General features: G+C 42.6%; 1 protein-coding gene across 2 annotated transcripts in view; it reads left to right on the top strand.

Annotated features, from left to right (window-relative positions):
- The window catches only part of LOC113005188 (zinc finger protein 41), a 111045-nt gene that overhangs the window by 23068 nt on the left and 74335 nt on the right, over positions 1 to 13642 (top strand). The window lies entirely within an intron of this gene.

The raw sequence follows: 13642 nt of genomic DNA, 5'->3' as shown, positions 1-13642 counted from the left end.
TGTTCGGGATTGTGTGGTACTGTCAGTCTCCTGGAAATTCCCTTTTTCTTTAGAAAATCGTTGAATTCGTTGCTAGTATACTCACGCCCATTATCGGATTGCAGGCACTTCAGCTTGACGCCCTTCTGGTTCTCGACGAGAGACACGTACTCAGTCGTTGCTCTGTACACTTCAGCCTTCGATTTCAGGAGTCGGACTTCGCACCAACCGGAGCAATCGTCGATAAATTCGACGAAGTACCTCGCTCCGCCGAGAGACGTCTCCCTCATTGGACCGCAAACGTCGGTGTGTACTAGATCCAGGATTTGCGTTTCACGCTCCGACTTCCTGGGGAATGGGGTCCTCGTCATTTTTCCTTGCAGGCAGACGTCGCAATCTAGCTTCTCGTCGAGGCTGTGGAGCCGGATGCCTTTCACAAGTCCACTCCGAACGGCGTTCGAGATGTCGCGCACATTCGCGTGACCCAACCGTCTATGTAACAACCCGAGCGGCACCTCCTCACTCGAATCCGAGGAGATCGTACGCGCGTCTTGTCCGAATTCGCGCACGTAATATAGCTCATCGATCCTGGGAGCGTCCAACACCGCGTTTCCCTCTCGATCGATTACGGTGGCGCCGTTTCCGCAAAATCTAACCTCGAAACCGAGATCCGTAATTTTTCCGACCGATAACAAGTTCGTTCGCAAGCTCGGGACCAATGACGCGTTGTCCAAGGTTACGTTCTTTCTTTGCCCCCGCACGTTAGCAGAAAAATGAGCCTTGCCTGTTCCGGCCGTGTCGGTGGTTTCACTGTTCGCGAGGTTCAGCGTGCCGCACTTCGTGTCGTACATTTCCCGGAAATGTGTCGCCGCGTTGCAGAAGTGAGAGGTCGCGCCGCTGTCCAGGCACCACTTCAAACTCGGACCGTTCACACAGTTTGCCGAAACGTTAAGACACACGTCGTCCGCGCATTTTGCGTCCTCCGCGCTCTGACTCTTATTTGGACAATTTTTCGCGCGGTGCCCCGTTTTCTTACACTTGAAGCAACGAATCGAGTCGTCAGGCTTGCCACTCTTTTTACCGTCACCTCTGTTCGGGTTCGATCTATTTTGTTTCTGTCCGCCGCTGTTTCTTCTCGCGAACATGGCGCCCGACGACACATCGCGCACATCACTCTTTCGAGCGTCGTTCTCCTCGACGATTTTTATGCGTAACGCTTCCGGCTTGGGTAGATCGTCGCGCGACTCGATCGCGCACCGGAAGTTTTCGTAAGATGCCGGTAGGCTGTACAGCAATAGGATGGTCAGCAGATCCTCGTTGACGTCGACGCCCATATCGCTCAGCTTGTCCACGGAGTCGAAGAAATCGTTAAGGTGCACACGTACGTCGCCATTGTCCGCCATTTTCTGGAGGGTCAGCCTTTTCAACAAGGTTGCCTTCCTCGCGGGACCCTTGGACTGATAGATCTCTTCCAATCGCATCCACATGTCGTGCGATGTGACGCAGTTCTTTACTTGCTTGAGTTCGCTCGGGCTGATGCTCAGGACAATGTCCGACCGCGCTTTCTGGTCGTTGCGTTCCCACGCCGCCACGTCAGCCGCATTGGTTGTACTCGGCATGGGCTTCGGTATCGCCCCGCTGGCGTATTCCCACAGGTCAGCCTTCGTGAGGATCGCCTGCACTTGTAGCTTCCACGTGTCGAAGTTGTCTTTTCCGAGAGGCTCGATTCTAGACACACTCGCGGCAGCCATAATGGCGTTTTTCGGAACGCTTTTCTACGTGTGCTCACGACCGACGAGAAAAATGAGTCACTTTTCGTCACTTTCGCGGGTCTGGGCCCATAACCTGTTAGAGCTAAGGATAATTCCCACTCGGGGAATCAGTTAAACAAGGCGTGATCTTTAGCTAGGCGTGTATTGCACATAAAAATACAGGAGGGGAAAATCTCCGTGACAATCGTGTCGGCCGTGAGAGACGAACTGAACATAGAGAGGAAAAAGATACCGCAGATGGCGGTGCTATGCAATCGTGGCGAGCCACCTATACCTAACATTAACAATAAATTATTTTTTTATATTTTTATGTCAAACATGCAGAAATCATTGTTCCTCATTATTGTGAAACTATTAAAACTAATAACAATATTATAATAACAGTATTATTAATGTTCTCAGGAATTAGTTATGTAATAAAAATTAACCCTTAAACACACCGATCCTGTAAAATACGGAAACACGTTTTTGGGTCTGGGAGACTTTTTTAACTTTGAGAAGCTATAATTTTGATTGCAATCAATATTTTTCTACAGTTTTTTTTTTTTTAATGAAAGTTCAGAATCTCAGGAGTGTGACTGCACAATCGGCATTGCCGAAAAAATGATTTATTGTGAAGTTATAAAGGCAAAACCATTAAACAAAAATGAGAAATTGGTCAAAAATCCACTTTCCCTTCAAAAAATCATATCTTTGCAACAAAAAACTTGTAAGGACTTTCAAATACGGCGTTTTAAAGCTAAAGAGTCACATTGTCAAAATAAAATTTGGCAAAGTCATTTTTTTTTTAAAGTATAATTATGTAACATGGAAAATATGAGGTATTTTTGGGCATCTAAAAATCCACTTAAAAAAAAAAAATTATATCTGCAACAAAAAAACTTTTAAAGACTTTACAATACAGCGTTTTAAAGCTAAAGATTCATACTTAAAAAAAAAATTATATTGTTATTTCTATTAAAAAATTTATTTATGTAACGAGGCAAATATGAGGAATTTTGATTAAATCGTGTCTAAAATTGAAAATTGATGTGTTTTATGATATATTTTGAAAAAACTCCCCTTTCTATAGCATTTTATAGTATTCCAACTTTAGACAGAGTATATGCGAGTAACATTCGCGAACCGAACTATTCGACCATATTTTGTCCAGCTTTTTTAAATAAAATACAAAAAATGTTTTACTTACACATTATATGTGTCGCATTGACTCTAACAAAACTTTGCTGCTGTGTTGTTTGAATTCTAGTTGATCAAAAAAGTTGATCAACTATATCAATCGAAAGAGGAGATTTTAAACTTTTTTTACGTTTTGGTCCGAACCTCCTGTCTCATTCCGTCTTCACACAGGAAGCATTCGAAATTTCATATGGGGTCTCTTAGACCCACTTACGTGTTTAAGGGTTAATATTCACTATGAAATTAATAACAAACTGATGCCTGTGCTGTATAATTAGGCGCTTAAATACGCGAATTTTACGCAACATTACTGGCTATTTTGGATGAATCTTATTATTTTAAAAATTATTGTTTGACATTTTTGTATTAGCATTTTTTATTTTTGGCTCCAGAATACGCTATGTTGTTCGGTGATTGTAAGATACTGTATATAGTATCATATACGTGATGAGTTTTAATTTTTGTGTCAATTTTTTACCACAAGAGGACTTAACAGCTACAACTGTAAGATTCATCTTGTATGTATGCATACTCGTACACACATATAGAGTGAATCTTACAGTTGCAGTCGGTAAGTCATCTCTTATGGTAAAACATTGATATAGAAATTAAAACTCACCTTGTATATTATCACATATTTTATAAGTTGCCTGAGAGCTGCGGCGAAATACGCGGTTAAACAAGGACGAAAATTACACGCGAGGCGCGCGCGAGAGTGACGATCAATGCCGGCACGAAAAACTGACCGAAATCTTCTAAGTTGGACTCAGACTCGATTACCGGTCGCGTCGCCGGATCCGATATTTGCAGACACCAATTAAGTAACGCTAATACGCAATAAGCCAATTGAAATCTTTACTTGTAATTACGAAATCGTCGCTCGCACGTGGCCAGCCAGCTTCTCTAACCGGTAGAAGGACGGGGAAGCGGAGACAGGGGCGAAGCGGCTCTCGCGGGGGAGGATACGGGTAGGCGAGACGTCACACAAAGTAAATGAAAAGCAAGGCCGATGTAACAAGCGTAAATAATAAAGACAATATATTTGAAAAGAAAAAAACAGGAGACAAAGTAGAAGGCCATATATCAAAGTTACAAAAAGAAATAGTTAAGAAAAAGAATGGAATTAAGTTACGGAAAGCGAAACAAAAATAATTACCGCAGATCAACTAAGTGATTAATACGCGTGGAATTAAACCGAATCACGGCGGTCCGCTACTTAAATCTACTATCTACAGTTGTTTGCTTCAGGCAACGAGAAAGTAACGCGACAATGTATCTCTCGTGTTAGAATTATCTGACATCACACTACTAACCGCGAGGAGATTTTCTCTACAACGACAACGTATCAGTGGAGTCAGCCGCATATTTCCAATCCTCTGCTGCTATCCTTCCGGATGGCCAGCTGACATCTGACGGACTTTGTCTTGGCCGTTTGTCCGCTCCAGCCTGACTATCCTTTTTGCGCTATGCGAATCTCCCTCGCGCAGCGCCTATCTTCCGCCACGCACCGTCTTCATTCAGTCTGCGTTGGCGGTCCTAAACGTACCGGCCCTAGACGATTACTCCCTTTGCTGTTGTTGGTTTCCTTCGACAATTCGGCTCTTCCGTGGTGCTTGTCGCAAAGTGCCCGGTTAAATGAAAATAAGCCGCGAATGAGTAAAAGTAAGTAACGCGACGACAGTCCCGCCAGAAATTTCCGCTCTCGGAGAATTCCTGGCCCAGTCTTAGGTGTGTACCAACGCTCAGCATAGGCGGAGGGATGGAGTGGCGAGGCAGAAAATCTGCCACGTCACAATATATACAAGATGAATTTTAATTTCTGTGTCAACGTTTTATCATAACAGATGACTAACTGCATCTGTAATCAATTAAACATTAAACGTTTCTAAATCATCCCATGGTAAAACATGGCCATAAAAAGAGTTAAGATTCACTTTGTATACTATATGTATACAATAATTTTACGGTTTATTATAACATATAATATATCATTTAACTTCTTATTTATAGAAAATAAATTTATGTATCAATTTTTAGGAATAAGTATTTTTTGAAAATGATGTATATTTCCGTTTATTAATTTGCATGACTCTGCTATTCTAACGTAGTCCTAATTTATCGGCTTAGAGCTATTGTTAGAACTATTGCTAAGGCTATTGCAGGGGTACGCAATTAATGAACGGCAGTACATTTGTACTCGTCAAATAGACCCCACTTATGTGCTTATTATTGTGTCTTATATACAGGGTGATTTAAAATAACATCGGTCCTGAAGCTGGCATATTCGTAATCGAATTCTAAGACAATTTTTTCTTTTGCAAAAATTTGTCCGGAGCTTAGTTTTCAAGTTACAAGAAGAATTAGCGTATGACGGGTCGGATACAAGTGGTAGACAGGGGCGGCGCGATTCACTGTTATACGTGGGTGAGGCGCCTCCTGCGCTTACACGACTGACACAGTACACGGACAGCACATTCCTATTTAAACTTTCTCTTTCTCTCTCTGTCTCTGTCACTTTAATTATGCTACATTTAACTTGTCAAATTTTTATCTCTGTCATCCAGCCGTCAAATATCGGGATAACCGTGAAATCTTCAAGTAAGTTTACATTATTATAATGAATGTATGCCCGCGAATAAAATTTAATGCAAATGAGATTACTTCAATATTATTTGCAAATTAAAAGTAGCACTTTTATATATTTATTGTATCATTCAGCTTTCGCCAAGAAGCGGGACTTGGTTTACATAAAATCCTTAAATCCATTCAACCTTCCACACTTTCCCTACTCTCTCTCTACCCTTCATACATTTCTTCCGCCATGTTTTTGTCTCTTTATGCGCATGTGTCTACTTTATATAAATTCTCTTATATATATACGCGCCTCTCTATTCGAATACTGTACACAAAAAAAAAAAAAATAACAGGTAGCATAGAATACATATTGAACTAACAAATAGATAACAAATACATAACATAACAATTACATAAATACATAGAACATGTCACAAACATAACACCCATCCAATATACCTATCGACACCCCTCCCCTTACTTCTCCTTTTCCTCTTCTGCCTTTCTACTTTTATACTTTTCCTTTTCCCTCCAAAATTTAACTAACACTTTCTCTTTTCTTTCATCTAAACTATCGCTTTCTAACTTACTTATCCTTTCCTCTACACTTTCTCCTAACTCCTTAAACCAGTTTTTTGTTATTTCGCATTCTCCCGTAAAATGCGCTAAACTATCTTTCCCTATCTTGCAGAATACGCAATTTCTTTCTTCCTCTTTTAACCAATATTTATTCTCTACCTCCATATTCCCACATCTCAATCTCATCAACGCTCTTATTCCTTCCCCATTTTTCCTTTTTCTCACTTCGCTTTCCTCCAAGTAACAAGGTATCCTGCTCCTATCCATGAATATTTTATATCTCTTATTATATTTAGCCTCTCTAATTCTACGCTCCTCCTCCTGTCGTTGTACATTCCTCTCTCTTTCCCTTAGTTCCTTAATTAAATCCCTCTCTATCCCTGGCATACCATTTATCGCTACAATCCCCCAGCCATTTCTATTATAATATTTTTCCCTCTCTCTTCCATATAAATCTTTCCATCCATCCTTCTTTTTTTCCAACCAGCACACTTTTACCCATCTCTCCTCTCCCATCTCTTCAATCTTTTCTTCATATCTTCTCGCTCTAATACCCCATTCTACTTTTCGCTTGTCCAACCCTAATTCTCGCGTAATCAAATATCTTGGTGTACAGAAATCTATTTTGAACATCCATCTTATATAATCTAGTGAAATCTTCTCTAGTTCCTTTCTTTCCTCCCACCCCCATAATTCTACCCCATAGGACATTACACTCTCTACCAAATACTTAAACAACATCCATCTCCTTATGAAATCCTCCCTACAGATCCTTTCTCCTAATCCCCATATTAGCTGCCAATCTTCCTTTTCTCCTTAATTCCTTTATATGATAATCATAATCTCCTCTCCTATTAAAATTGAAACCAAGATATTTGAATGTTTGCACCTCCTCGATTTCTTTCTTTCCCCATTCCCATTTCCTTTTCTTTTCCCTTCCATTTTTATTGAACACCATCATTTTCGATTTATTTGTATTCAGCTTTAAATTCCTCTCTTTTAAAAACCCTCCTAAAGTTCCCATCATGTCACCCATAGCCTCCCTATTTTTCGCTAATACTAAATCGTCCGCATACGCCAACATCCATACTCTATCTTTCCCTAGCTTCAGTCCCCCTATTCCTCTTTTCTCGAACCATTCATCCAAATCCGCAATATACAAATTAAAAAGCGTCGGACTCAGAACACACCTCTGCCTTACACCTTTCTTTGTCTTGAACTCCTCCGATAATCCTTCCTTCGTCCTAATTGCTGCTCTTGTGTCTCTATTGTGTCTTTATGTCTAAATTTCCTTCAACCTCTCTATTAGCCCTCCATTGATGTTTTTCTTCTCCAAAGTTTCCCATAGTTTCTTTCTGTTCACATTATCAAAAACCGAGCTCAGATCGGCGAAAAAGGCATACACCTTTTTCCCTTTTTCCCCTGCTTTTCTCTCTCTCTGGATCAGGTGACTGAGAACAAAAATATTGTCCGTGGTCCTTCTACCCTTCCTAAAGCCACCTTGGCTCTCAGGCACTAAGGTCCCACGCTCAATCTCCTCCTCCAGTCTTTTCCTCAGAACTTCCGCGTAAATCTTATACGCCGTACATAGCAACGATATCCCTCTATAATTCTCCATTTTCTCAGTGTCTCCTTTCTTATATATCGTTGCTATGACACTTTTCTTCCAGTCCTCCGGAATTTCGCTGCCTTTCCATATACACGTCAGCAAATCCGCTAACCTTCTCTTCACTTTTCCTCCATATTTCCACGCCTCCATTGGAATTCCGTCGAACCCTGCTGCCTTTCCTTTCTTCAAACTCTTTACTGCTCTCTCTATCTCCTCTATCTTCAGTCCCTGTTCTGCTTGTTCCATCTCCTCAAACTTCCTCACCTCGCTTTCCCTCTCCTCTTCTACTTCTCCTCCAAGCAGTTCTTTGAAATGCTTCTTCCAACTGTCCTTACTTATCGTGTTTTCCATCCAGTTGCTCTTCCCTCTCTTCTTATTGATCACCTTCCACACTTCAGCCTCATTTTTCAATTTCTTGAGCTCCTTTTCTTCTCTCTCCTTCCATTTCTTCTTCCTCTCCTCCATATGCTCCTTAAATCTCCTTCTCTCTTCCAAGAATCTTTCTCTACTCGACTTCCCTAATCCAGCCTTTGTATAGTCTGTGTACTGTCCTTTTCTTCCTCGTGCAGTTCCTATCCCACCATTCCTTGTATCCTAGTTTCCTCTTTCTTCTTCTTCTTACTCTTATCATTGCATTTTTTACCAAATCTTTTAACGCCTTCCATTTTTCTTCTATTGTGTTTTCATTTATCTCCTCTGCGTCTTCTCCTTCTGTCCTTTCCTTATATAAAACTATGTCCTTCCATCTGTAGCTCCATTCCTCTTCTTCTCTCCTCTCTTCTCCTCCTTCATACATCTCTTTTCCTCTGTCTTCCAGTATTTCCAACACCAGAGGCATGTGATCCGAGTCCGGCCGCCCTACAACCTTAAAACTATTTACAATTTCCATACAATAATCGTTCGCAATTACATAATCAATCGTAGAGCTGCCCTTTTCTCCTATATAAGTGTATTCGCCTTCCCTATCTCCTATCATTGTCCCATTCATAATATGCCCACCTATTTCCCCCACTAAATCTACTAGTTTTCTGCCCCTGCTGTTAATTACCTTATCTTTACTTTTCCTTACGACATTCCATCCTTCTTCGTCATTACCTCCTTCTAAACCAATCCTTGCGTTAAAATCCCCTCCTACCACTTTATACTCCTCTTTATTCTCTTCTACCACTTTTTCTATTATCCTTCTTATTGTTTCCCAATTTCTTGTGACATAAACTGCTACTATTATATAATCTTTCTCACCTTCCTCCCTCTTGATTTTTATTACAATTACCCCATCCTCCTCCTCCCATTCTAAATTTAAATTATCTTTTTTCCAGTCTTTCCTTATCCCTACAATAAATCCCCCCATTGCTCTACCTTTCTTTTTTACCCTTTTTGCGTAACTACACATCCACCTGTGCGTCGTCGGTAACTTTCCCTTAATTTTCTCCCACCCCTTTTCTTCTACCCAAGTTTCAATTAAACAGACATACTCCATGTCCCCTACAAATTTCCAAAATTCCATATCTTGCCTCCATATTCCTGCTATGTTCCAAAACATAAAACTTTTGATATCCCTTTTATTCCTCTCTGCTTTCCCCCCTTCCCCTTCTTGGCTTACTCGAAATTTGTACTATTTTCCCTCTCCCATTCCCTCCCCTCTTCCTCTCTCGCTACCCTATCTTTATCTATCTCTTCCTCTATCTCACCCCAGCTTCTCCAAGTATTTCCTATTTTGACTCTCCCCGTTCCTACCTTCACCTCCACCCCTTTCCCTCTTTGCTCCCTTTTCCATTTATGTATTTTCTCCTGTATCTTTCTCTCTTCCCACGATAAATCATTTTCTATATATATCTTTCCTCCTCTTAGCTTACTCTTATTTGCCATAATTTCCCACTTTTTATCCTCCCCCTCTACCTTTGCTATTACTACTGCCTTGTTAATTCTACACATCTTTATCTTACACTCTATTCCTAGTTCTTTCTCTATAAACTTTTCCACCCATGTTACCTTGTTCCCCTCCACCTCTTTTATCTTATCTCCTAAACCTTTAATTACGAAGTTATTCCGCCTTTCCTCTCTCTCCTTCTCAGTCACCCATTTCCTTACTTTACTAACCTCTCTTTCGCTTAGCCTACTACATTCGCTTCCCCGCGTCCTCCAGCTTCTTCCGCTCCTAGAACTTCTCTCCTCCCCTTCCCCGCTCCTCGAACCGTTCAACTTCCCCTCATTCATCGACTCCTTTATATTTGCCGTCTGTCTCTCTACGCTATCTAATCTTTCCTTCATATTCTTAAACCTTTCTTCCCATTCCCTTTCTCTAACTCTAGCTCTTTCCACCGACTCACGTAATTTCTTCACCTCTTCCTTTAATTCTTTAACCTCTCTTAGCCATACTCCTTTAAATTCTTTCCAATCGCTCTTTGCCTCCTCTGCCCCCGTCATCTTAAAAGTAACCTTACCGCTCGCGTTATCCTCCGTCACTAACTTTCTTTGTCTTAAGTCCTTACTTCCTACCTTACCGGCCTCATTTCCAGCTCCCGCCTTTCCCGGTGCCATAACCTCAACTCTGAGCCTTCCTACAATTCGCTGTATCTCCTCTAAACTATACTTCTCCACTCTCCCTCCAATTTCCCTTCCTCCTTCTATTCACCTCTCCACGTACTCACTTCCCTACCTTTCCCCTCACGCTTATTCTACTAATTGCTCTATGCTAAATCACACGCTCACGCTTCTCCGTCCATTCACTCATGCGCCCTCTAACCAAGTCCCCAAAAGTAGCACTTTTAAAACGCATAAAAAGGGAAGGAAGGAGAGAGTGAGTGAGTGAGTGAGCGAGTGAGCGAGCGAGCGAGCGAGAGAGAGAGAGACTGACTGACTGACTGATTGACTGATTGACTGACTGACTGACTGACTGACTGACTGACTGACTGAGCGTTTATTAATATTCTAGGGCATAGCCCTTTAAGAATAAAATACAGGAAATAGTATCGAGATTGAGTACAATGTAGATAACAAAAATAAATAAAATGAAAAGAAAAAACAATTGAAGTAAAGATACGGATAAACTTAAGATAAACAAGACTTAAAGTAAAGAAATAAAGTAAGAATATAATATAAAATATAAAATATAATAATAAATTTAAAGAAATTACACTTATGTAAGAAAAGGTAGCATCTGTGCGCAGGGACAGAGGAGAAACGCAATAGGAATGAGAGCGTAAGTAGAGAACTGAAAATAGAATGGAAATAGTAGAAATGAACGCCAAGAAAGAGGAAGTCGGATGAGGTGTGCTTGAGGAGGAGTGCGAAAGGTTGCAGTCTGAGCGAAGCAAGGAGTGACGATGATAGGGAGGACATCAGAGTACGATGTCGCTCCGGGTTAGATAGAATGAAATGAAGAGAAAAGAGTTAAGAGTGAAGAACGTTGGGTCGGACCCCGCTCCTCCGCCTCAGATGACCGAAGAGAAGGTTCTTAAACGATGCTAAGAAGTTCGCTTCTTTAAAGTATGGGAGAGCATTTCACATAGTGCAGCCGGAGAGGAGAAATGAATGCTGATATGTGGAGGTACGACAGGAAGAAACTGCTAAGTCCCAGGGAGAAGGGGGGGGGAGCGGAGATGGGAGAGGGACCTAGGAGCAGGCTTGAGGTTTTGAGCCAGGAAGGGAGGAGAGCCAGAATGGATAATGGAGAAGATCAGGCAGCAAGTCAAGTATTCTCTTTGGTCATCGGCGGACAACCAGCCCAAGCGCTTGTACCAGGGGGACACATGATCGTCCCGACGGAGATCAAAGATGTAACGCACGCAGGCGTTCATTAAACGCTTAAGCTTGAGCCTCTGTTGTCTCGTCAAGTCAGTGAGAACCGCGGCGCAGTAGTCGAAGACCGGAAAGGCAAGTGACCTGATGAGCTGCACTCTCAGAGTCAGCGCGAGGCCGCTGTTAAAATGGTTCAAACGCCAGAGAATCCTGCTGATCTGACTCGAAGTGGAACGGATTTGATGAGCCCAGCTTAGATTGTTAGTTATGAGCAACCCCCACGGACATTGTCAGTAAACTGGATACGTGTATGATTTACGAACAGGTCGATGCTAGACGTAGGAATCGAATTGACAAACCTAGCGCTGCCCATGAGAAGTGCCTTGGTCTTACCGGGATTAAGTTTAAGCTGATTGCTTGCCGCCCATCACTCCACCGCCGCGATGTCCTCGTTGACAAGTGCAACTGCATTAGGAAGGTCATGAGGGGGAAAGTGGAGATAGATTTGGAGGTCGTCGGCATGGAGCAGGTGGAGACAGTGCCTGAGCGAGTGCCTGAGGTCGTTGACGAAGATAGAGAAGAGAAGAGGTCCCAGGACAGAGCTCTGAGGAACTCCGGCCAGGACAGGCAGCGCAGATGAAAGAGTGCCGTCAGGCTCTTTAACGCATTGGAGTCTGTCAGAGAGGTAAGATCGAAACTAGGACAGAGCAGACGACGAGATCTTGAAGCTGCTAAGCTTCTCGAGGAGAAGCGCGTGGGAGACGGAGTCGAAGGTTTTGGTAAAGTCGAACATAACTAAAAGAATGATCTTACGTCTGTCTATGGCCAATCTCACATCGTCAACCAGCTTGATAAGGGCGGTTTGCGTACTGTGGCCCTTCCGGAAGCTGGTCTGGAAAGGATCGAGGAGGTTGTGGTGAGATATGTGAACGACCAGGCTGTCGTAGGCTCGAGCACTTTGGAAAGGAAGGCGAGGAGAGAGATGGGACGAAAGTCAGACAGGGCGGCGGGATTACCGGTTTTGGGGAGAGGGATGACATGCGAGGTTTTCCAAAAAGAGGGAAAGGTGGAGGAGTTGAAGGAGAAGTTGAAGAGATCGAGGATGACGGGAAAGATGACAGGAAGACAAAGGAGAATAATATAGCGGTTTAAGCCATCGGGACTCGTGCGAGTCGGAGGAGCTTGCTTTGAAGGCCTTGAGTAGGGTTTCAGGAAAGACGTGAGAAAAGTAGAAGGTAGTAGGATCAGAGACAGAAGAGGCTTGATAAAAGAGGGAAGTGGGTGGAGGAGCAGATGAAGGAGAGAGGGGTGAGTGAAGGAGATGAGCCGTGGTAAAGAAAGAGTTGAGGTTTCCCAGAGAGAGATTGAGGTGAAGGTTGGAAGAGCGATTTTTGGCGAGGCCAAGCGAGCGCAGCTCTGACCAAAGTCTTGTTGGGCACAATTTAGGATCAAGTCTTTTACGCAGATAGTTATTTTTGGCCTCGACCAGGCGCGATTTCGCCAAGTTTCTGAGAGACCGGAACCTTTCCCACCGACCGGGGGAGGGGTGTAGGAGGAAGGATTTTCTGGCAGCGTCTCTTTGCCGGAGAAGAGACTTGATTTGGTGGTTTAGCCAAGGAGCAGGGGGCTTATTTGCTACGAATGTTTTGTAAGGCAGGTAGGTGGTCAATGAGTCATTGATGAAAGAGTAGATAAGATCGACCTTACGATCCAGGCAGCTAGCAGAATTAACAGCAGGCCAATCTTGAGAGAGAAGAGAGGAAAAAAAGTCGTCTGAATTGAATAGAGAATAATCTCTAATTCGGATCACGCGAGGTGGAACCCTATAGATAGAGAAGTCCAGAGTGACTTTGATGAGATCGTGGTTTGATAGAAAAGAGATTGGAAACTGCTGAAAACTCTCAACTAGATTTTTATCATTAACTAGACAGTGGTCGATTCTAGAATATGACGAGGAAGTGTGGCGGGTGTCAGAAAAAGGAACTATATGAAGGTTGTGAAATGAGCTAAAGTCGAGAAAGAAATCGGAATCATGAGAAGGACGATTGAGGTCGATATTAAAATCCCCAATGATAATAGCCGTTGTGAAAGAGAGATAGAGTCTTTCGAAATCGGACAGGAAGATTGATAGATGTCCGAGCTTTGGAGGTCGATAGACTATGACGAGCAGGAAAGGGCGGCAGCAAAGAGGAGAGATACGGAGGATTAT

Source organism: Solenopsis invicta, chromosome 14, assembly GCF_016802725.1.
Source record: "Solenopsis invicta isolate M01_SB chromosome 14, UNIL_Sinv_3.0, whole genome shotgun sequence".
In the NCBI taxonomy this organism is placed as follows: domain Eukaryota; kingdom Metazoa; phylum Arthropoda; class Insecta; order Hymenoptera; family Formicidae; genus Solenopsis; species Solenopsis invicta.
This window is presented reverse-complemented; position numbering and strand designations above follow the sequence as displayed.